Below are 25,735 nucleotides of genomic sequence, written 5' to 3' on the forward strand. Positions count from 1 at the left end.
TGAAGTCAAATATGTCTGATTATACAACATTTACCTCTATATTAGCTATGAAAATTTGCACAATGGTATTTAGAAAAAAATGAGCTATGTTGATGATGACATTGCTGACATTTTAATACTACATGCAATGTGTAATACTGTTTTACTCTTCTTAAGATTACAAAACCAATAGTTATCACTAATGCATAGGAATGTATGAGTCTGGTTCTAGCTACTTTCTGCAGTGGTAACAAATGCCACCTGTTTCACAACGAAGCATTTATCAACAGAGTCCTGTGTTTAACTTTAGTCACAAGGTTATTTCATATAGCACATTGTTCTCATCCTAACACAAAAACAAATGCTTATGATATTTCTTACAGTTCCCTCTATAAATAGCATGTGTCATTTTCTCTGTTTTCCTTGGTATAAATAAAGTCAAGTGGTCATGACTGCTTCTTTGTCAGGACTTGTCCTTTACCTTTGACTTTAGTCAGGAAGAACAAAGACTCAAAAGCTGTAATTATTTTTCAGACATATCTCACAATCTCTCATTTTGACATGTGTTCCTGATGGAACATGCAACCTTCCCCAGATACCCATCAATGAACTTGAATTTAAATGAATCTCTAGAATGGAAAGTCAAAGGTAACCCTCTTTCCTTCATGAGGAACTTGCAATATAAATTTTGTTTTAGTGATTTTACCAATTAACATATGTACAGCAACACAATTATCAATGAGCAATAAACAATAGGATCTATTCAGATGTAGACTTGTCATAAAATAGAATATTTTAAACCACAGGTATAATAGGGACTTGAAAAAGTGCCATAACATAGTAAATATAAAACTGAAAACCAGAAAATACAGAATAACACAATTGTAGTAATTCTATCAGCACTTACTGAGACCATTTACTACATTTGAAAGGGTAACACTTTAGGAAAGTCATAGACAGAAAATGTCAAACACATGTATTGTTGCTTAATAAACAAAACTAATACAAACAACAATAACAACAAGCTAAGGGGTCTTACAAAACAGCACAACAGTAAAAGTCACATGCCTCTCTTACAGACCTGGCTATTCAGTTTCTAATACTGGGCAGCTTTCAACCTCCTATAATATCAATTCCAGGGTACATGAAACCATCTTCTGAGCTCTTTGTACTTTTACACATGTAGTGCACATCTGTTTATTCAGAATCACCTGCACACACAAAATAAATAAAACTAATAACATTTCTTTATTAACAGGCTGTAAATTACGCCTTTGTTTATTTTATGATGTTGTTTTATGTTGCACAAATAGACTTTATTAAGTTGTATTTTTGTTTTATGTATCTTTAAAATAAACCTTGAAGTTATAAGCAGTCATCCTTAATCTATAACGAGGATTCCTTATACAATTTAGGGGAACACATCCAGTCACCTACACACATTAGAGGACCATTAAGAAAAGACGAGAGATATGTAAATAGGTTTATAAAAACTGTAAATAATGTTCTGTAATTATTTAGATAATGATTTCAAAGTCATTAGATTTATCATCTACAAAAGAGGCATAAGTTTGTTATATTGATGAAAAAATAATATGTTGATAGTTTCTTATCTTCCCAAAGTGACTGTTTTCCATCTCAACATTTGTACATGTGATTATTTCCTTCCTAGATATTCAGGATAGAAGTGGTTCAGCCAGCCCTTTGGGTTTTGTTCATTATTCACTTCGAACTGAAATTCAGCTCCAATGCATTCTTCTGAAACATCCACAAACATCATCCTTCCTTCTCTTCCTACATGATGAGTTAAGTATAATTTCTTACCTGAAGTGATTTCTTTTCTTTCATTTCTGATTCCTTTCCATGAGGTATTACTTTCCATTTTTTCTACCAATGATTGACACTAAACTGATACTAATATTGCGCATCTGTTCTCCTTTGTGGTTCTATCACATCTCTCATTACTCTTGTTATTCTTTTTATAAAGCCACCAATGTATCAATCTATGTATCCATGCATTCATCCATGTGTGTATGCATCTAAAAACACTGAGTTTTCATGCTATCTTTATATGATATTTTGACAGTGAAGTTTCAACATATAATGTATGGGTTTATTGATTGGTCTGCAATTCTTTGCTTCAAATCTCCTAACTGTACATTGCCTTGCTGATCATTTTTCTCTCCGTAACACTAGAACATGAATATTATCCAAAAGCACATTGCCACCATATGTCTCCATCCTAAATTCTACTGGAAAAGGTATTTTTAAAATGAAGTTTTTGGTATTATATTCTAGACTAGTTCATTTATAGTGATCTCAAATTTGACTTTAGTAACTTCTACATCCTATTGTTCCCTACAAAAGTTCTGACAAGAAATCTGATTTACTACCAGTTCCTCTTTGATTAACTAGGGTATCACAAGACTTAGGAGAAAAACAACTGGCAAAGACATATTTGTATTACCAAAAACTCTATAGAGCTAGAAAACATGAGCATTCTGTAGAAGGTGAAGAGTAGAGCAGAGTGATAACTTTTGTTCTAGATTGTCAGGTTTTACCAAAGTATGGCATAGGCATATCTGATAAGAATGGAAAAAGTCATAAAGCTTGACAAAGATCCAGCAATGTTGAATCACATGATAATTGCTGTGCCATTTTCAGGTTAGATCTCTCCCTTTTGCATGATTGGGGCACTTTTAATATTTGCACAATTTGGATATATTGGGTTGATTGAAAATTTCTTATGAATCACTTATGCCTTCTCCAAGGAATACTCTTCTAAGTTTCTCCAGGAAATTCCTGACTACCTCTCCTACATTTAGGGAGATACCCTTACCTACTTGAAGGTCTTCCTTATGCCTTGGAGGTTGTGACACAAACAATGAAGTGAGAGGTCTCTTTATGAGGCTATGCAATATTTTGGATGCCTGTTCCTGTACATACTCAGAAACAAGATAATATAAACAAAGGAAATTTAAAAATGTCAATAAGGTTCTGGGGGCTAGAGAAGTTGGCCAAAGAACAGATTACAATTGTCTTCCTACTATACACTCAGACAGTTACATGCCATATATAACAACAAAGTTAGATTAGCTGAAGTAACCTCTGCTCTGCACAAAGACCTATATTGATGTTCAAATAATGATGTAGAAAAGTGATAACAGAATGATATTTCAGGACCTCACTTAGAAAAGGTAGATCATGCAGATAGCCACTGTGATATCCTATGACAAAATAACAAAATAAAAAGAAATAACAAAAAATAATAAAAAATGTTTTAGACATAAAAAAGGCTATAAAGATAGAAAATGTAAACATTGTATTATGCCAGAACTTGAATAATAACCATGGCAGCTTTGGCCTGAAGGTACTGTTTGAGACATGTCAATCTGCCTGGGATGGCTTGGAGATTTTGTTATGGTCTAGCATCCCTGAAGTCACAAAAGCTACTAACCTGAGAAAAAACTGTTATTTGCTTCTAAATTTTTAAAAAATGGGATGTAGTGCTAATTATTAAAATTGGTTATAAAAATAACTATCAATCATGATTAAACATGAGGGTAAACGATTGTAAATGTTAACTGTTCTGTCATCATTTCCCAGTGATGACTAAAATTTATGCAAGAGGATGTGAAGCATATATCCAAAAATGAGAATGATATGAGCTATGTTTTGGAACAACATGAATCTATCCCTACTTATTGACTTCTGTATAATCAAAGAAACACTCTGACTGGTAGTCACTCAAGCTGCAAGAATCTCCTAAAGATCATGCCTGGCTCATTGTTCTCTCGATCCTTACATCCTCTAGGGACCTCAGGCTGGCCCCTGAAAAAATAAAGCACTATATTTAGCAATTTCAATGATTTTTTAGCCTTTAATGTTTTCTCACATATCAGTTGACCAATCTCCCTTAAGATACATATTTTTGAGCCTTGGATACCTTTCTCCACTGAGAGTTGCACATTTGAAAGAATTTCTTATGACATCTGGCAAATTTAGAATCTCAGGAAATGCTATAAGAACCATAGTGAAGGGTAATAACTGGTGGCATAGGTCTTTAATCCTAGCTCTCAGGGAGTAGAGGGAAATAAGCATCTGTGATTTCAAGTGCAGCCTATCCCACAGCTTTTACGACCAGCCAGCGCTACATAATAAGACCTGGTATCAGAAAATTGAAGAAAGTAGGAAGAAATTAGAAAGAGACATACTGAGACATAATCCCAGCTATTTCCCTCTTATGTTCAAGACAGCTAGATGAGCAGGAGCTTTACATGAAATCATTTCATTACTAATGAGTGTTGAGCTTACAGTTCATCCAGTTGTCTAGTTTTAATATATATACAAGTTATAATGTATTAAGTTTACTTATCAAGGCAGTGTGAATGGAATTGTGGTTTTCCATAGAAATCAGTAACAACTCTAATGATGGTTTAGGCACTAGATCAGCTGGAATGTCCTTTCACAGTATCTAAAAGACTGGAGACATTAATGCACTATCAGTGTTAAATTTTAAACATTCCCAGTATTACATTTATTAAAACTTTCCTTATATTGTCAGCTCATGACAATTCAGAACCATCCTGTCAACAAAATGCATACTATTTCACTCTAAACATGACAACAAACAACATTACTGTATCTAGTTAGGAACACTATGTTTTGGGATAAGGAACAAGGATATATAAACAGAATCCATTAGTCACCCACAGGTGAAATTTTACAGTTTTACAGATTGAAGAAAATCATCAACTTCTTTTCAATCTGCTCCATTCACTTATGAGCACTTATAATATAAGAGTAGTCAATAGAGCAACAACACTGAGGACAAGCATTCCTGAATTGGCATGATTTGTTCAAATAATTTACATCATGATATAATACCATCAGTACATTCCTAACTTACTCTGCTATATTTTAAGTTTATTTAGAAAATCTAATTATGTCTGCATTACTATTGTGGTTGTACCATTACCATCCATTGCTGCATTATTTCAGAGAAGCTGGATAGGCCTATGAGTTCCTGTATGAATCATGTGCATCATTTAGATGACCTTTGTAGGATGCAAAATCTTGAGCACACAGCTTTGTATTTAGGTACTATCTACAGTCAATTTCCTTTCCCATGAATGAAGCTGGGTCACATTTCCTCATTTCACTGTGATGATTATGAACTTTTTACACAATCAAGTTTCCCACTGATTATAATTTGGTGAATCAAAATGTCAGAAATATTTTATCAAATCAAATCAACACACCTCAGGAAGAATGTGTAACACACACACACACACACACACACACACACACACACACACCCACACCCTCCCCCCCACAATTTCCAGTCCCACTAGATGCCACACGTGCTAGGTTGCTATGTCAAGGTATCAAGAAAGAGTATGATGTTATTGAAATCATATTTGACAGATGCATTTGAGAACACACACTTTGTGTCTGTTCAAACACTATGAAAAACATTTGTCATTGTGATTCTATGAATATGCATGTCTGAATTTTGGTTGAGCTACAGCAGTTATCCACCATAGCTATAAATCAGCTGTGCCTGCAAATAGTATGTCTCACTGTCCTATAGAAGGATACTAAACAGTAAAATGCTTTCTCTACAATTGCTTTCTTCTTGTGGCAATATGTTCCCCCAGGTGGCATTTATGTAAGAAACCACACTTCTGCTTATTTTTTTTGGTCAGGATATCTGTGTGCAGGTGTTCTTTCTGCTTCTCTTAATTCAATTTATCCTTAAAGCTTCACTATTCTAATAATCACTTGTGTCATCTACAACAAATAAATGGAATTATGGATTCTAGCTATTTTGTTTAGCTTTTTAAAATTAGTATATGTAAATATAACAATTTTTTGCATGGAGAAGAGCTATACTTCAATTTAGGACTATATTATTTAATTATTACAGATTAAAGATAACTGTTTCCTCAAGCACCTATTATTTCTTTATGAAGGGTCATCCCAAACCATTTATCCCTAACTTTTAGAAGCATATGAAGTCAAATCCTGAGCAATCCTCCACTAGGACTTCTTTCTTCTGTCTAATTGTAATTTACAACTTGGAATCTATTTTGATCTCTCTTTTGAGGTTTTATAAGATAAGAGACATCTATATAGATCATGAAATTTCCTTCTGATTTAATCTTGATTTATTCAGTAGAGGATGCATCAAAAGAAACTTACAGGCTCTTCTTCATATGATGATATTTCATAAATTCTATTCCATTCATGGTTTTTTGCTGGTGCTGAGAATAGAATACACAAATACTGAGTTTACATAACTTACACACTTCTACTCTACTCCCTGACAATGTTTCCCATGCCCCCCACCTTCCAAATTTATAGCTTCTTCTTAGCCTTATTAGATACATTCATCTGTATGTACACACACACATAAATATATATACATATATATATATATAACACCAAGTTTAGTTACAGAAACTTGAATATTACATTCAGAAATGCAAGGAAAGTCATACAAATACAAACTTTGGTATTTGAGAAACAGACCTTGGTGGTTACAGTAATCCCCAATATAGTTAAATCACAGAAGGATGAGGAGATCATTCCCAGTTTGTGTAACATGTGATGCTTTGTAAAATCAAATAAAAACAAAATATGGAAACCTCTTTCAAATATACACACTGAGAAATACACTGTTATATATTAACTCATCCTTCACTAAATTGAAATACCTACTGATATTGTTATTTAAGGAATATTGCTTGGACCTTATGAACACTAACTTGATACTCTACTCAGTTAAAATAATAACATTCCAGGATTGAATTTCCTGAGACTTACAAGTTTTTGTTGGATAGTAAAAATGCTTGGTCTTCTATTTTTTTTCCTGTCCTATTTTCACTTTTCGTACATTTTCAAATTAACTATTTTTTTACTATTTTTTCATATATTACATTTTGATAGCAAACCAAAATGAAATAGTACTTAAAGGTAGAATTTCTTATACATTTCTTTGTAAATAGTGCCTTATGCAGAACTTTGCATTTTTTAGACTATTGCAAGTACAGTACACATTGTTTTATTTATTTTTTAGTTTTCTTGTTTTTTGGTTTTTCAAGATAAGGCTTCTCTGGGTAGCTTCATAGCTTGCCCTGGAATTCACTCTGTAGACCAGGTTGGGCTTAAACTCACAGAGATCCTGATCTGCCTGACTCTGCCTCCCTATTGCAGGGAATAAAGGTGTGCACCACCACCACCACCCAATTTTTTTCCCAGCATACATAATTGAGTTCTTTTATGGAGTTTTCCTTGTTCCTATAGTTTTCTGGTTATGAATTGCCTTGTCACATGGAAACAAATTTAAGTTTCCATGTATTTCTTAGTGTACTGTATTTTCTTTTTTGACTAAAACAGTTTTATTGTGTGTTCTTTCAAGCTTACCTGTGTGTCAAATGAAATTAATGCATTTTTCTCATGGCATATACGTTGTTGACTATAAACTATTTGTGTCTATATGGCTAGAATGTCCATATGGCTTTATGCTCCATTTTCACACTTGTTATATCTCTAAGAGGATATGTGAGTGTAAGATAATTTATAAAGCTGAGGAATGTTTCCATGCTATGTTTGTCTTGTATTTGAAGAGGATCCCCCGTATTATACATTGAGACACTTATTTCTTAGTTCTTTCATGAATCTCCTCTTTAGTATTCATGTGGAATTTATTTTGGCATTTGTTTAGCAATCTTCTATCTGATGCAGAATATGAGCTTCCTATATGATGTAGAAGAAAAGCTGTTACAAGGGTGAATTTCCCAATTCACGTTAGTTCATGATGCATTTTCTTTTCTTTTATACTGGCATCCAGTGGAGAGGTTGTTTTATATTTCATAAAAATAAGTATGGTCTCCTAAACAATGCCAGTAAATATTAGTTGGTTTGTTCAAAAGAAAAGAATTGGCAAAAGTTAAGCTTTTAAAACATACCAATGTTCCTTATTCATGTCACAGAAAATTAGGCATTGAAATATTAGAGTTTCAAAAGTTATAGTAACTCAAATAAAAATACTGAATTCACATGCCCCTCTTACTTCAGCATCCAATATGTGTGATGAATAATGATGACCTTGAAATCTAGCATTCTAATTTTAATAAGACAGGTAATTAAGCCAACTTCAAATGTATCTTTTCACTCTCAAAGTGTTAGATTCAGAAGAAATGTCCTTAGTTACACATTAATCAGAATTATTTTTAACCAATTAGCCAAACATGTTTGCTTCTCTTTGCTTAATAATTCAAAAAACTTCAAGCAATTAAATTTCCACATATGTGGCAGTGAGCTATCGGCTGCTGTACTAATGAAAGTTTTGTACAAATGAAGGATGAGTAATGAGTATTTACTAATTAGTAAGAAAATTCTGCTTTCCAGATAATGGAAGTGAAATCTGGTTGCTCTCCACTAACTCTATACCACAAACAAACCAAAACCCAAATGCAGGGAGCTTAGTCTCTCTTCTAAGAGGTATCCACCTTCTTACACCTTCCATCCTCTGCCTGTTCCTTCAGTGAAAATTACCAGGTATGCCAGTATGTAGTTACAGTGAAAAGTCCTAGTGAATCTCTTGTTCAATAGAAAATTTATATTCTAAGTGTACATGGTTTTACAATTCAAATGAGGAGATTTCTAAGTGAGATGGGTTTATATACATATACTTTCTCTCCTTCGTTCCCTGCACTCTTACTCCTTCTCTACACCTCTTCTCTCACTTTTATGTGCCATCTGTCACTTCTTTAACAGCTTTATTTTCAAAATGATAGAACAAAAATGAAGGATACATTTTCCATGGAAAGTTTTTTTTTAGTTCAAATTGTATTTAAATGCACTGTCTTTGTTTCACTTCTATTTCTGTGATAAAATATCCAGACAGAGTGACACAGACTGGAGAAAGGGTTTATTTTAGATGACTATTCCAGGTTGCATGCCATCATTGCTGCAGAGTTACAGAGGCAGGAGCTTAACAAATCTTATTTACAGTCAAGATCAAAGAAAGAATGAGTCATGCATGCTTAGTACTCTGTTAGATTTTTTTTTCCTGTCCTATATAGTCTGAAAATGGTGCCTCCCATTTTCATGGTGGGCATGCATATATAAGTAATCAATGTATTTCCAACAGATATATTCACAGGACAAACTTATGTAAAGAATTCCTAACTTCAATTCTTTCTTATAATGGGGTTCTTGGTTGTGTCAAATTAACAATTAGATTTGTAATCATAGTTGGAAAAAGTATTTATTTTCACATGATACACAGGAAATAATTTCTTTCATGTCAATGGTGACAAAGAAAATGTTCAATGTAAGTCTAACGTAACTCCCTAAAATAACAAATTCTGCTTCAAAATTTAAATTAGAAACATATTAAAAATCTTTATATTTCATATTTTCTTGCTGCCTCAGCTTTCAAACATTGGGATTACAGGTGTGCACTCCAGTAACCACTAGTAAATATATACTTAAAATATGATTTCATTATTATGTCAAGATTTTTAAATTTAAAATTAAATAGAAATAATATTGTTTTACACAAATTCAACAATACAGACAAAATCGATTTTTAAAAAAAATGTCATTAATATATTAACATTCTATAGTAGACTCTGGGGAAAAACAGGAAAATAGACAGAAATTGTAGAATAAATAAGCAAAGGATTAGACCTTGGGTTCTGGAATTAAGAGACAATTGGAAAGAACACTGAGGTACAAACAAATTAGAACAAATTGTGTCTTGGCATAAGATGGAGTCATGCTTTATTTCTTCCATATTTTCAATCAAGCAATGAAGAGTCACATTGGAAAGTTTTACTGGGCTCATAGTCTCTGAGGCAGCCAGTGTGAATGGTGACTATAGGGAACCTTAAATGAGAGGACAAATGTTAAAATAATTATTTAAAATATGAGGTCAAAAATTCAGTGCACCTAAAAATTCATTTTATAAATCTTAAAGAAATTAGTGATATACTAATTTGCTTTGAGGTTTTGTGCTTGTACTTGACAAGTTGTGTGAATATAATTTACAAATCAAGAGCAAATAGGGGAGCTACATTATACAAAACAAATTACTGCTATTACTGTGGCGCCCACACCACAAGCAACTCCGACGTATCAGGAAAATAAAGACCAGATATCCAGCTGTTTGTACTAAGAAGTGTCTTTACTTTGCAAGTGCTAAGTGGTCTCTCTCTTGTAGGAGGGAACAGTCTTATATATAGTTTTACAACATAGTAGAAAAACCCCAAGTAGAAGAGAGCATGTTTTCCTCCTGCTAGATGTTGATGTCAGTGGGGCAATGCAGGGGCAGTAAGCCAGGACCAGAAAATAGGATGCACCTGTGTTTATCAACTGACAAACAACTCAGAGACTGTGGGGGCTAGGCCCAAACAATTATTTTCTCTTAGGAAATAGCATTTAAAATCTAAAGCATTGTCTCTTTTTTTCTTTTTTTTTTTTCTTTTTTTGTTTTTTGAGACAGGGTTTCTCTGTGGCTTTGGAGGCTGTCCTGGAACTATTTTTTGTAGACCAGGCAGGTCTCAATATCACAGAGATCTACCTGCCTCTGCCGCTGCCTCCCAAGTGCTAGGATTAAAGTTGTGTGCCACCACTGCCCGATTTAAAGTGTAGTTTCTAAACATCTGCTACTATATTTCTTCTCTCAAAGAATTACAGTGGCCTCAATTATCAGGGAGTAAAGTTGCAATGTAAGAAATAAGTGTGGATCATGGTGAATCCACTTACACACTAGAGTGTAAAGTTTTATTTCAAATAGAAAGGCAATTTAAAGAGTATGCCCCTGCTTTTCAAAAGATAACCATTTAGAACAAGGGTAATTAGTCTCCTATTGAATGTCATCAATATCAAAATCAGGTTGCTCAAGGACACCAGAAACAGTTAAGCAATTAATCTGTCTTTCTTCTTATTAAGTTCTCATAATTACATTTTTAGAATGAATGCATTGATGTAAGGGTTATGCCATTTCACTCTGGATAGTGAAAGTGACTTTCCTCTTTAAAATATTTGCACTCTTCATATTAAAGATTAACAAACTCCATAAAATATCATCTGAAAGGATTATGAAAATTATAGTCTCCTAAAATGCATACTCTAATGATTGACTCAGTTCTGTATTTGTTAACATAGTTGTAACATGTACTATTCCCTGCCAGGCACCTGGGCCCTGCTGCAGTTGCAGCCCCCAAAAGACACATGAGACACTATATTAGTTATGAAACTGTTGGCCATTTGCTGTTGTTTTTCATTGTCAAGCTCTGACTTAATTATTGACCCATAATCACCAATATATATTTTTATAATGACTTATCGTTCTGAGAACGCCAGACATGCATCCTCTTCTCCAGGGATCACATCTTGATGACTCCCTTCACTATATTTCTCAGAATCCTACTATTCTCCTAGTCCCACCTATCTTGCTTCCCTATTGGCCAACAGTTCCCTATTCAATAGCAAATAAGATAGACATATTTACAGAATGATCAGTACTTACAAAGGAAGATTCTAAAAATCCTTGGCACACTCTTTTTCTGTAAGGGATTATCCATAAGTATCAACAAACGTGCATTAAAGTTCCATGTCACTACAACAATTTATATGGGAGGCAGCTATTTTTGCATAATTGTACCCTCCTCTACCAATTTAAATACTGGCTATTCCTTAATGCTTTCTAAACATCTCGTTTAATCCTTGAGAATCATTAAAACAATATCACAAAACTGTGTATGAGAAGTTCCCAGGTAAGAATCACAACACCCCTTGCTCAAGGACAGTTCAAATTGTTCAGATACTTTTACTTAATTTGTCACACTGTATTATAAATACAATTGTTATCCACTGTTTCTATAGTCAAGATGCTTCTGGACCTCCTGCCATGGAGATAAGCATAACATGTTCATTATAAAAACAAATCCAAAATGTCTGTGTGTTCGGAACTGAAAGATCCTATATAGATGTACTGTTTTCATTACTTTTGAATCACACATCTATTGAATGAACTGTAACAGACTGTGATTTAAACAGAGAATTCTCAACAGAAGACTCTCAAATGATTGAGATACACTTAAAGAATTGTTCAGGTCACCTGTTTCTGTGGGTTAAACAAGCCCAGTCTTGACCCCTAAGATCTTCAGTCCTCCCTCTCTGTCACTGGGTTCCTTGAGTTCAGGTCAGTGTTTAGCCATGGGAGTCTGCCTCTGCTTCCATCAGTCATTGGTTGAAGGTTCTGCTTCCCAGACTCTATGACAGTGGGATTGTAGGCTGGCACTCCCCTGATCCATGTCTAAAATCCATATATGAGTGAGAACATATCATGTTTGTCTTTTTGTGACTGGGTTACCTCACACACAATAGTTTCTTCTAGTGCCATTTGCCTGCAAATTTCAAGATTCCATTGTGTAAATCCATTCCAGTTGAGAGACATCTAGATTGCTTCCAGGTTCTGGCTATTACAAATAATTCTGCTATGAACATAGTGGAACAGACATCCTTGTTTTATGAATGTGCATCTTTTGGATATATGCCTAAGAGTGGAATTGCTGGGTCTTGTGGTAGGCTTATTCTCAATTTTCTGAGGAATGTCCATACTAAGGTGCTCTTGAACCCCAGACTGATGGCTGGGAATCCAGAGTGGGATTGATCCAGAACCCCTGAATGTGGTGTCAGTGAGGAGGGCTAGGAAATCTATGGCACATTGGGTAGTAGATCAATATTTATCGCTGGCATACAAATGGACTTTGGGTACCCATCCCATGATGAGAGCTGTTCTCTCAGCATGAACTATTGGGGGAGGGCATAGGCCCTGCCCTGGATGAAATGACAGACTATGGATCCCTCCCATGGAGGGCCTCACTCTTGCTGTGAAAAGGAGTGGGGATTGGGAGAGGCAGTTGGTGGGAGGGCCTGGGAGGAGGGGAGGGAGAGGGACAGGGACTTGGGATTGACATGTGAAGCATCTTGTTTCTAATTTAAATTTAAAAATGAAACATACAGGAAAAAAAGAATTAGCCATCAAGTAAATGTAAATTGTAAATTAAAATGATGGCGATTCCATCTTACCTGTCAGAATGGCTAAGATAAAAAATGCTAATGACAACCTATTTTTGGTGCTACTTCTCCATTGCTGGTGAGAGTGCAGACTTTTACATTCACTTTGGAAACTGGTATTGCAGTTTCTCAGAAAATTATCAATGGAACTACCTCAATACCCAACTATATCAGTCTTGGGAATATACCCAAAAGATGTACAATAATACCACAAGGACATTTATACAACTATGATCATAGCATAGACCTAGAAACAATATAAATATCCCTGAACCAAAGAATGGATGAAGAAAATGTGGCAGATTTACACAATAGAGCACTAATCAGCTAGAAAAATCAGTGACATCATGAAATTGGCAGTCAAATGAATCCAACTAGTAAAAACTTACCCCAAGTGAAGTAAAACAAGAAACAGAAAGACAAATATGGCATGTACTCACTTATAAGTCAAAATTAGCTATAAAGTAAAGGATAATCAGGCTAATATCCACAGTCCCCACTGAAACTAGATAACAAACCATACTCAAAGATAGGCATGGATTTCTCTGGAAAGTTAAATTAGAAGCAATTTCCTGAATAAACTTGGTGCAGAGAGTGGGGTTATGTGTGGGATGCGATTATGGGAACATGAGGGATATGATTGTAAGGGTAGTTGGCAGAAAGTACAGGGAAAGTAATGAAAGAGATATCTTGATTGGGCGGAGTGAATTTTGAGTTTAGGGAGAAAGAAACCTGGTGCTATGAAAAATCCCAGGAATCCACAAGGATGACTCCTAGTAATAGTAGAGATTGTGCCTGAACTGATCTTCTCCTATAATCAGACTGGTGACTACCCTAATTGTCATCAAAGAGCATTCATCCAGTAACTGATGGAGGCAGATATAGAAACCCAGAGTCAAGCTCTGGACTGACCTCTGGGAGTCCTGTTGAATAAATAGAATAAAGATTACACAAGCGATTGGGGGTCAAAGTCATGACAGGGGAACCCACAGAGTCAGCTGACCTGAGTTCATAGGAACTCACATTCTCTGGACCAACAACTAGGGAGGAACTCTGCAAGTGTGTGACCCCTACATGTTGTGTAGCTTGGTATGTTTATCGTATTCCTAGCAGTGGAATCAGGACCTAATGCTGGTGTCTGAGCTGTCTTTTGGGAACCCATTCCATGAGCTGGATTGCCTTGCCTAATCTTCATATAGGACAAGAATCTTGGTCCTGCCTCAACTAGGTGTACTGTGCTTTGAAGACTGTTGGGGCCTAGCCCCCACAGTGTCTCTGAGTTGTTTGTCAGCTGATAGCCACAGGTGTATCCTGTTGTCTAGTCCTGGCTTACTGCCCCTGCATTGCCCCACTGAAGTCAACATCTAGCAGGAGGAAAACATGCTCTCTTCCACCTGGGGTTTTTCTACTGTGTTGTAAAACTATATATAAAACTGTTCCCTCTTACAAGAGAGAGACATCTTAGCACTGGCAAAGTAAAGACACTTCTTAGTACAAACAGCTGGACATCTGGTCTTTCTTTTCCTGATACCTCGGAGTTGCTTGTGGCGCTGGCACCACAGAAGACTCTCGTGGGAGGCCTTTCTGAATGGAGACAGAGGTTGACTGTATGAGGGGCATAGAAAACAGGTGTGGGGTAATGGGAGGAGAGGAGGCAAGGGAAAGTGTGATTGACATATAAAATAAATAAATAAATAACAAAAATAAAACAAACACAGAAAAAAGTGGGCATTAGAAGGTAATGCTTAATAAAAATATTATAGCTACGAACCAATTGAATTGACATCCCTGAAGGCTGTCAGAACTTAAACCAAAAAAATCTTCTTCCACATCATTGTGAGTCCATCAAAATAATGAATCGCTAATCTGAGGGAGGAAAGCTTGTAATTTCACTTCATAAAATTAGTTTCAACATTATAAGAGTGAAAACAATGGACAATGGTTAAAAGCAATAAACTATAGAGGGAAAACATCAATAACTATAATAGGATTATGCTGATGCATTGATGGATATTCATCTGATGTTTGCATTATGCCAGCTGGAATATTTTCTCATAAATTAGTATGTCTTTCACTGATTAAATTAATGCTCTGAATTCGTTGCATACAGTTTAATGCGGGGTCATACAAAGCAGAAATAGCAGACTATATAATCCAAACAGATGGCTGGTATATAAACCCACAAGTAACAAATCATGAGGTTACACTATGACAGTGATGGAATAGAGCTCTAGTTGATAGGGATAATCATAAGAAGTGTGAAGATAAAAACCTGTGAAAGACAAATAGGAAGACATCATTTGATTTCCATCATGAAAGTACTTGATATATGACATTTGTACATATGCGCTATTTGAAAAACAAAGAACAAAACTTTCCTATTCTTAAAAAGGTGAAGATTGGTATGCTTCAGCCTTTTGACAAGAGTCATAACATTGTCCCAAATATCTAACAGAATTTTAAAAGCTACCTAAACAATCAAAAACCAATTACAAATTCCATTGTGATTGCTAGAAAAAGTTAACATGGGGATTTTTGTATTTTTAAATTGTCACTAATGACATCCTTCTTTTTTTTTCAAATTTCAAGTAAGTAGTTTTGTTTACTGTATCATTAAAAATATTTTACTTATAAGCTAAACCATAACTTATACATTCTTACCCATTAAATGATTAGTGTGAACTCTTTCTAATGACCTTATTTATATGTATATTACAACCACACTAATTATGCTGCCTGTAGCTTGATATTATTATCTAAAGGCATCTGGCAAAGTTGATGCATTAAAATCTAAATGCATTTATAAGTATGTATACTGTAGTGGTTTGAGTGATATTTTGTTGGATCAAGTGTGTCTGTGGGTTAGGACTATGAGGTTTCAAAGTCCACATCAGATTCAGCATCTCTTTTCTACCAGCAGTCTGTATCCATAACCAATCATGCCTACTTCTAATCATGATGATCATTGACTAAAACATCAAAAGCTGTAATCATACTCCAACTAAATGTTTTCTTTTTTAAGAGTTGTCTTGGTCATTGTAATAGAACAGTGATTTAGACATATATTAAGAAAAAGTTCATACTGTTTCATCACAAGAAACTGGAACATGCACACTTATGGGATCATTTGCAACTTTGCTAACAATCTAGTTAGATACAAGTTTCAATGTACATGACTTCGGTGAACACAGTGTTTCCTGAAGACAGAAATCCAAGGAGAAATTTAATTGATAGTACTATAAAAACAGTTTGATGTGAGAGATACTGAAATCTGAGGAAGGTAGTAGTAAAGAGATATTCAAAAGAAACAGGGGAATCAGAATGTAACAATAGTCTATTAATTGATAGGCCAAACAATCATCATGCTCTCATGTGATCCTTTTACCTGTTATTTCTAGGAGGACAAAAAAAGGTTTTGTTCCTCTATTTCTGAACAAATGCTAGAAAATCAATTAAATTTATTATTATTATTGGTATTATTATTACTGGTTTCTTCTTTAAATTTTTGTTAGCAATGGTCATATTTTATTACTTTTGTAGTTATTTTGTCAAAATTAATTTCTGTTGTAACCATAATTATGTAGGAAACCATTGCTGCCTTTGTTGGTGTCAATGAACATTCATTAGTATGGAGACCTTCTTATATTACAAGCCTTCATAAAGAAGGTGAAAATTCAGCAGTTAACCTGAAAGAAAAATAATTTCTCCCTAAAAACTTATACATTACTTGGAGGAGAATAATAATACTTGGCAGTTAAAACATTTGATGTACTCATGTGACTAAAAACAAGTCGGGGTAAGAATGAAGGAGAGAATGATGAGAGATACCATAATAGAGGGAGTCATTATAGGTTGGAGGAGAGATCTGGCACTAGTGAGATTTTCAGAGATCTACAAGAATGAAACCAACTCGTATTAAGGCTACCTTAAACGCCCTCCCCTGATAACGAGATTGATGACTCCCTTATATGATATCCTAGAACCCACATCCAGTGGCTGACAGGAGCAGAGGCAGACACCCACAGCTAAAAACCGAACTGAATTCCTGGAACCCAGTTGCAAAGAGGAGTAATGAACAAAGGAATCAAGAACTGGCTGGTGAAACCCACAGTGGCAGCCTACCTAAACAATGAGGAATACATGGGCCCCAGACTGATGACTGAGAGGCCAGCATGGGACTGATCCAGATATCCCCACCCTTGAAACTGGGTGTCAGAGAGGAGGTCTCAGCAATCTATGGGACCTTTGATAGTAGATCAGTATTTATTCCTGGCATACAAATGTACTTTGGGAGCCCATCCCACATGAAGGGATGCTCTCTCAATTTAGACACATGGGGGAGGACCTAGGCCCTGACTGGGATGATATCAAAGAGTCTGAAAATCCCTCATGGAAGCCCTTACCCTCCCTGGGGATGGGAGGGGTGATGGAGTGGGGATTGAGTAGATTGGGGGGACATGGAAGGAGGGGAGGGAGAGGGAACTGGGAGTAACATGTTTAAAAAGTTAAATTAAAAAATTACTAAAAAAAAACAATGAATTTTATTAAGCAAATGGACAAGCTGTCGCTTTGTGGGTGCTTTTATTTCAAGCACTTTTACCCAGGGAGACAGCTAATGGCCCTAACACCACTGCTTTGTTGTTGCGGTTGTTTTTTGTAAAATGTTTTAAATTAAAATATAATTATATCACTCCCTAGTCATTGTCATTTTTCCAACATTTCCCATGACTTCTATTTCACTCTTAAATTGATGCTCCCTTTTAAGTGTGTGTGTGTGTGTGTGTGTGTAGATGAAAAGCTGAGCACTGTGGAAAAATAAGAGAACTTTCCAGGCAATATCTAGGGATAGCATTCCAACTGATGTTTTCTAGATAAATAAATCACATGACTGTATAGTAGCAATCCAAGAGGATATGAAATAACAAAGATAAAGGAGGTCCTAATATTGAAGCCGGTAAACATGTAGAAGCAAATGAATTTTTACTCAAAATAACATAAGAGCCCTATAAAACATAGGGGCAAGGCCGGGCGTTGGTGGCACACGCCTTTAATCCCAGCACTCGGGAGGCAGAGGCAGGTGGATCTCTGCGAGTTCGAGGCCAGGCTGGACCGACAGCCTCCAAAACAGAGAAACCCTGTCTCGTAAAACCAAAAAAAAAAAAAAAAAGAAAACATAGGGGCATAGATGGAATGATCTTTTATGACATATTATTTGTACTGTCACTTAGCCTAGAAATCTCTACATAGGAACTAAACCAATCATAGCAAACTTGAACCATCCAGAAAACAATAGTTATTTCAGGCATAACAAAGAAAAGGCTGACATTTTAGAAGTACAATTGAATCAAGACAATCATTAAAATTCAGTTTTAATTAACACTTAGTTATCAAGAATACATTTGATTATCAAGTGCAAACATCGCATACATTTTTGGTGGTAAACATTCAGATGTGTGTGAGTACATATCTATTGATTATAGATAATGAAAATGAGTAGTTAGCTTGATGCTGTTAAAATATACTTGTTTTCTTGTAATATAAATAAAGGCTGAGGATTCAAACATTAGGGAATGTCCCAAGGATCTCAGATGAGCTAGGAGAAGGGAAAAGTTAACAGGATTTACAGTATGAAAAATTTTATTTTCAATTAAAGAAAAATAATATAATCAACTATTGGGGCTCTATTATGATATAACATGTCATCTTTTAAATATACTTTATTTATTCTCTAAGGTAGTAATATATACGGACAATATATTTCAATATTTTCCCTTGCCCCTCTCTGTCTCCAGTTATTCCTATTCAAGATCCTCTCCCAGCATCATGTGCTCTTTGAAGGTGCAATGTTCTAAATGTTAAATTTCAGTGGTTGTTCTCATAAATGTCACCTGGGGCAGATATTTACATGGCCTAACCTGGCTTTTGTTACTAAAGAAAGGATGACAAAGTACCACTGTTCACAATTTATTTGCCTCTGATATTTTAAAAGGGTGAACTCAACCACTGTCCACCTAACTCTTCACTACTACCACAGTTACTGACTGTCCAGAACATTCCATTTATTAAGTTTATTTTTAAATTAAATGACCAAAAATATATGAGAATATATTTCTTAAATTTTAATCTCTAACTTTTGAAATGTTTAAGTCAGAAATTGCTGATTATAGGGTTCTTCATCCTACAAATATACTAATAAGTAAAAATTAGTTTATATGCTTAGAGAAACATTAATGATGCAGGAATTTTAAAATAGATATTTTACATCATTTGCAAAACATTTACATCATTCTTCATTCTTTTATGTGGTCTTCACAAACAAACAACTAAATAAATACAATATGCTTAACAATAAAATAAATGGTCTGGAAGATATTTTCAGGCATTGTATGATTTCCAACTTCTACCCAAAGAAAATATAAAAACTGCAGCTTAAGCTTTACAAAATTAAAGGGAAAAATGCAGCAAGAATATTTAAATGCTTTCTTGGTTTCATCTGACTACCTAAAACAAGGTCAAAGTATGAACAACCAGTTTAGACTTTTTAAACCAATGAATATTATCATTTTGCTAACGGAATATCAAACTGATATCCTGAAATGTAGTTAAATGCAGCGTTATGAAGACAAGATAGGGTTAAGAACATGAAAAATAACATTTGCACTCCATATGAGAGTGAGAATCTTGCTGCAAATGGCAACTTTAAACAAATTTATTTTGTACTACTGCCAGAATAATTATCAATTTTTGCAATGAACATCTGAAAATTTTGCATAGTGTTGTGACTGCAAAAAAGTAAGCAAATAACTGCTGGAAATACTTTCTTCCACAGAGTTCTGCAAATGTTGTTAAAGAGCTATGCTAAATAAACTATTTGAAAAACACTAAAAGGAGATAATAAAGAGAATGCTGGTAAATCAGACCCATGGGTTGAAAGAAATTAGGCATTGTTTATATGATTTCTGAGAGAAGAAAACACACTTAAGTTTATTCCTTATTAATGTGAGCTTGATGGCCATGTTTATCTCATAAAACAAATGTTTAGTGTCTTTTGATAAGTAACTGACTCATAAACAGAAACATTTTGCCTGCATAATTATCAGTAGCTATTGGTCCCCTATGTAAATGATAATATGCATGAAAAGTTAAGACTTAATAAAAGTAACATTCCCTAATTTTAACTATATTAACTTTGACCTTGACTTTCCAAAGTCTGTACGACTTTAAGAAAAGAAAGTTCCTCCATATAAAAATAAGTCATTCTCTGTCTGCTCTACTTCATATTTCAAAATACCTTACATCCTAAAATTAGCCTTGAAGGTTTTATATAAATGAAAGAAGAGCTATACAGGTACACTCTCATTCCAATTTGTATGTCAAGGATTGTCTTCCACAACCCAAAGTGTTTAGAAAATATGTTGAATAGCTTTACAAGTGTGAAACAATTTTGGATTTATTATTTTTCTGTATTTATGAATGTGTATGATTTCCAGAAACTAAACCATGTTCTATGAAAATGACTATATAAACAGAAGGTTAAAATAGATGACTAGGTATTTAGAATGAAATCAGAATATCACCATCAAATTCTGTAAACTACAATGTAGAGAGAGCGCATCTATTTTAGGATTACACTATCAATTAAAATTAGACATTACTATTTAGGTGTTTTAAAAATAATTACTTCTAGTGTTACTAAGAATTTATATTAAGTAGACTAGTTTTTTCTGTCAGATTGAGAAGCAAGAAGGTCAATTCAAAATCTGTAACCTTTTCAACAACTGTCACTCCAGATGTCTAGAGTTTTGTAATATGTGCTTAATATATAAAAAGATATAGTCCTTGAATTATTCTAACAGTTAAGAAAGTGTTGGTGGTAAAGAACCTGGATACTCTAGCCAAATACTAAGTGCAGAAGAAGGGATCAAGTAGTGGAAGTCTTCTTGCTATTTAATGAGTGGTATAAATAGTTTAAAGAACACTCTTTAGAAGTGATTCAACAAAATATACAACTTTCACTTCAGATTCCTTTATGGCTTAAAAATATTTAATCTAGCCAGGCATGGGTGGCGCATGCCTTTAATCCCAGCACTCGGGAGGCAGAGGCAAGTGAATCTCTGTGAGTTCGAGGCCAGCCTGGTCTACAAAGTGAGTTCCAGGATAGCCTCCAAAACAATACAGAGAAACCCTGTCTCGAAAAATATTTAATCTAGTTCCTTATGTTTCTCCTTAACACTGAGGAAAGAAGGCTCAATATAAAATGTATGTCATTTGTTCAAATGCCAAAACACCAAGTCCTATAAGGTTCAAAACAAAGATTGGAGAATTTAAGATTTCTAAGTTATACAAACTAAAGGATGTGTCCTCTTTTATGTATATAGACTGTTGGCAATAAATTGCATTACATTGAAAAATTCTTAGTGAATTCAAAGGCTCTAGTTCAGAGAATTTCTCTTGTCAATGTTCAATATGTTCAATACTAGTTTCAATTAGAAATTTAATAATTACTCTGAATTCATTTTATAATAATTAAATCTGTCAGTAATTAGTAAAGAAACATAGGAAAAATGAAGTAAGAAAAAATAAAAAATGAGTCTGGCCAGTTGGTAATTCATGTGATATGATAAAATATTATCTGGACAAAAAGAATATGTTATTCTAGTTTCATAGCTTCCACTATTTTATACAACATGCTAATGATTGTATACACACACTCATGTGTGAAGAACTGCTCACATCCATCAAACACACATTATCTAAATTTTTGGTATTTCGACTCTCCGCTACTGGAAATGCTTCATGTTGCATGAATTAATGAATAAAAATTAAATAAACTGGGGCTTGGTCTTGCCTCAACTGAATGTGTTAAACTTTATTGACTTGTGGAAAGTCTTACCATTTCTGAGTAGTGGATGGAGAAGGCTGGAGAAATCTGTATGGGAGGATGATGGGAGGGAGAGGGAAATCTGGTTGATATATAAAAAGAATAAATGAAACAGAATAAAATGTATGAAAAATGAAATAAACTCTGAATTTGAGGACTTGAGGGGATTTAAATTTAGATACAAAATACAAAAGCAAAGACTAATATAAATCTCTGGGCTGGAGAGATGGCTGAGTAGGTATAGGAAATTGTTGTTGGGTCTGGAAACCTGAGTTTGATCTGGAGAACCTGCATTGTGGAAAGAAAGAACTGAGTTCTGGAAGTTGTACTTTGACTTCTGAATTGAATTTATGGAAGGACAGAGAGTATCACTGCTGCAAATTGAGTTAGAAAGTCCCAAAAAGGCCACACACACTCTTGTGGAGAAGAGTTATACATTAGTGTCCATAGTTAAACTATAAAATTATCTACCTATATAACTCTGATCAAATTAATGTTATCGATAAACCCAAATATAATAAAATTCATTATGAAAACCACAGAAGATGTTCCTCTAGAGTCAAACAGACACAGGCTAGGCTAAGGTTATTCTAAATAATGATATGAGAAAATATCTGTACACTGTTATTAAATCAATATTCCCACTTAAACAACCTAAAGTTCTTCACCAGCAGATCTAAATTTTCAAGAAGACCATGGACACACCCAAGAAAACAGAGCACTACTGTTGCTCCTAATTTCTCACTATAACTAGATGGCAAGATACTATTGTTGAAGACATCATTCTTTATGACAAAAGATGGAGAGAAATTAACCACAATTGATGAGAAAAATTGCTTCATACTAACTTTATTATATAGCAATTCACTGAGAAGTAAGGGGCATCAGTGGCCTCACTCAGCTCAGCACTGGAGACTGAAAGTTATAACAATGACATCCTGAGCATTATGTACCAAATGGTGCAATCTTGATATGAGATTACAGATATCACCAGCAAATTTCTGGTTAGATATGAAGCCTGCTCCATAGCAAAGATTTTATGGCTGGAAATGTAAAGGTGATCCTAATCTCATGACAGGAAGGATTACAGGCCATAAAGAAGAACTTACTATTATTATGCTATATGGTCATTTTGTTGAACTGTCATCAAAATATTTATGTTCATTCCCATAGATTTAAGTTATACTCAACTTTGTTCAGTGGGTTATGGTTAATGTAGGGACTCACAAGTTGTCAAAGTATCATTCAAGTTAAGTGGTATTCATGAGTTCTAAGCTGAAGGCAAATCATGAGTATTAGCTTATCCAATCTAAGATTCTGAGAACATTTTCCAAAATACAAGGATGATATGTAAGTTATAGTGGTTTAGAAGGAAAACAATGAAATGATGTGATGTGCACAAAAACAGACCAGTAGACAATGGAATTTAATTGAAAACCCGGGTATTAAACCACACACCTACAAACACCTGATTTTTGAAAAAGAAGCTAAAATTATACAATGGAAAAAAAGAAACATCTTCAACAAATGATACTATCATGTAGGAGACTACAGATAGATCCATATACAAAACTTAACCCCAAATGGATCAAAATCCTCAACATAGGTACAGTCACAATGAAAGTGGGCAGTACCCTTGAACAAACTGTTAGAGGAGCCTTCTTCCTAAATATAACACAAATAGCAGAGACATTGAGATCAACAATTAATAAATGGGACCTCCTGAAACTGATAAGCTTCTTTAAGGCAAAGGACACAGTCAACAAAGCAAACCAATAGACCACAGAATGGAAAAACATATTCACCAACCCCACATCTGACAGAGGGCTGATTTTCAAAATACACAATGAATTCAAGAAGCTAGTCACCAAACACCAAACAATTCAATTAAAAAGTGCAGTGCAGAGTATTCTCAATAGAGGAATCTAAAATGGCTGAAAGACACTTAAGAAAGTGCTCAACATTCGTAGACATTAGGGAAATGCAACTGAAAACAACTCTGAGATACAATCTTACACCAACAAGAATGGCTAAATGTGGGGACACCAGACCTTGAGCAGAAACCCATTCCCCTTCAGCCTGGGAGCAGGCAGCTGTGTAATGTTTACTGAAAACAATTCAGTGCTTAAGCTCTTGATAGGGCTCAGATAAGGGCTCGCTCACTGAGATACCATGACTTTCACACCCCCTATGGCTAGATGCCTCTTCCTGTCCCCCCTGCAGTGTCTAGTCTCCCCGATTCTGGGGCCAGAGATTAAACCACCAGCCAGGAGGGTGAGAAGTCTGGAAAGAATTGTATGTAGATGGATGACAGATGTCCTTAAAAAGGGAAGCTCTTTTTTCTTGGAGAGACTTCTCCTGAGAGACTTCTCTCTCCTAAGCAGACTTGGAATCTCCTCCTAAAGCTGACTTGGGAAGCATAAAGTTTTTCTTAAAGCAACCGACTGGTCTCTGTGTCATCTATCCCAACCACCTCGGATGCAGGCCGCACAGCAGGTGTGACAATTGGAGGATCCCGCCGAGATCATGAAAGCGAGGTAAGTGAGTGGGTTTGTCTCTTTTTCTGGCCAGGGACAGATTGGGGAAAAAAGAAAAGAAACCATGGGGAATAGTTCTGGGAAGCTTGAATTACAGTATCAAGTTAAAAAGTCACTTGAAGGACATGGGACTACAGTAAAGCCTAAAACCTTGGAAGGCTTTTTAAAATGGATTGAACGTGCCAGTCCATGGTTCATTACTGGGGGAGGCTTAAATGTCCCAGATTGGAAGGATGTTCGCTATGATCTTTAGAGTCGGGTGTTGGTGGCATATGCCTTTAATCCCAACACTCGAGAGACAGAGGTAGGTAGGATGGAGGCCATCCTTGTCTATAGAGCGAGTTCCAGGACAGCCTCCAAAAGGATAGAGAAAAACCCAGTCAAAAAAAAAAAGAGGGTAAAATAGAAATAAAATAAAAAATCTCCAGTCTTTCACCTGATCCACTAAGGTCAGGAAAGTAAAGGAAAACTGAGAGATTTAAAAGACTGGCCAACAAGTGAGGCTTTAAGGACAAAGGTCAAAAAAGAAAAGCAAAACCTAAGAAGTTGCCCTCAGTTGGAGGGTGGATTGGAAAATCATCCTCAATGGGAGGATAGATTAAAGATTTAAAAAATTGGTAAAGTTAACAAATAAGGCCAGTCTTTCACCTGATCCACTAAGGTCAAGAAAGTAAAGGAAAACTCAGAAATCTAAAAGTATAGCCAACAAGTAAGGCTATAAGTATGTATTAAAAAGGGGGTACCAAGCTAGGGGTACCAGATTAAATGTCTAGGACCTTGCCTGACAAAGGTCAGAAAAGAAAGGAAACCTAAGATAAAAAGTTGCCCTCAGTTGGAGGGTGGATTGGAGGATCATCCTCAATAGGAGGATAGATTAAAGATAGGTAAATTAAAAAAAATGGTAACAGTTAATAAATGAGGTATTAGTATTCAGTAAAGAAAAAGGCAAAGGTATATAAAATAAAAATGTTTGGTTACATTTATATGGGGTAGGTTATTAATACAAATTTAAGGTCAATTTTGTGAGTCATCTCTAAAAACTTTTGGCAAAAGCCTGGCCTTTCCACTTTACATCTACAGAATTACAAGGAGTGGATATGGCTGTAGCCCCTGAGTGTAGCTCAAAACTTCTCTAATGAAGAAATGATGAGGGATATACAGGACTTTTTCAACCTTTTGTCTTAATTCAAAGATTGACTGGAGTTGTTCTGTTAAAGAAGTTTCAGTTCAACAAACTAAT

Source organism: Mesocricetus auratus, unplaced genomic scaffold, assembly GCF_017639785.1.
Source record: "Mesocricetus auratus isolate SY011 unplaced genomic scaffold, BCM_Maur_2.0 Super-Scaffold_100004, whole genome shotgun sequence".
In the NCBI taxonomy this organism is placed as follows: domain Eukaryota; kingdom Metazoa; phylum Chordata; class Mammalia; order Rodentia; family Cricetidae; genus Mesocricetus; species Mesocricetus auratus.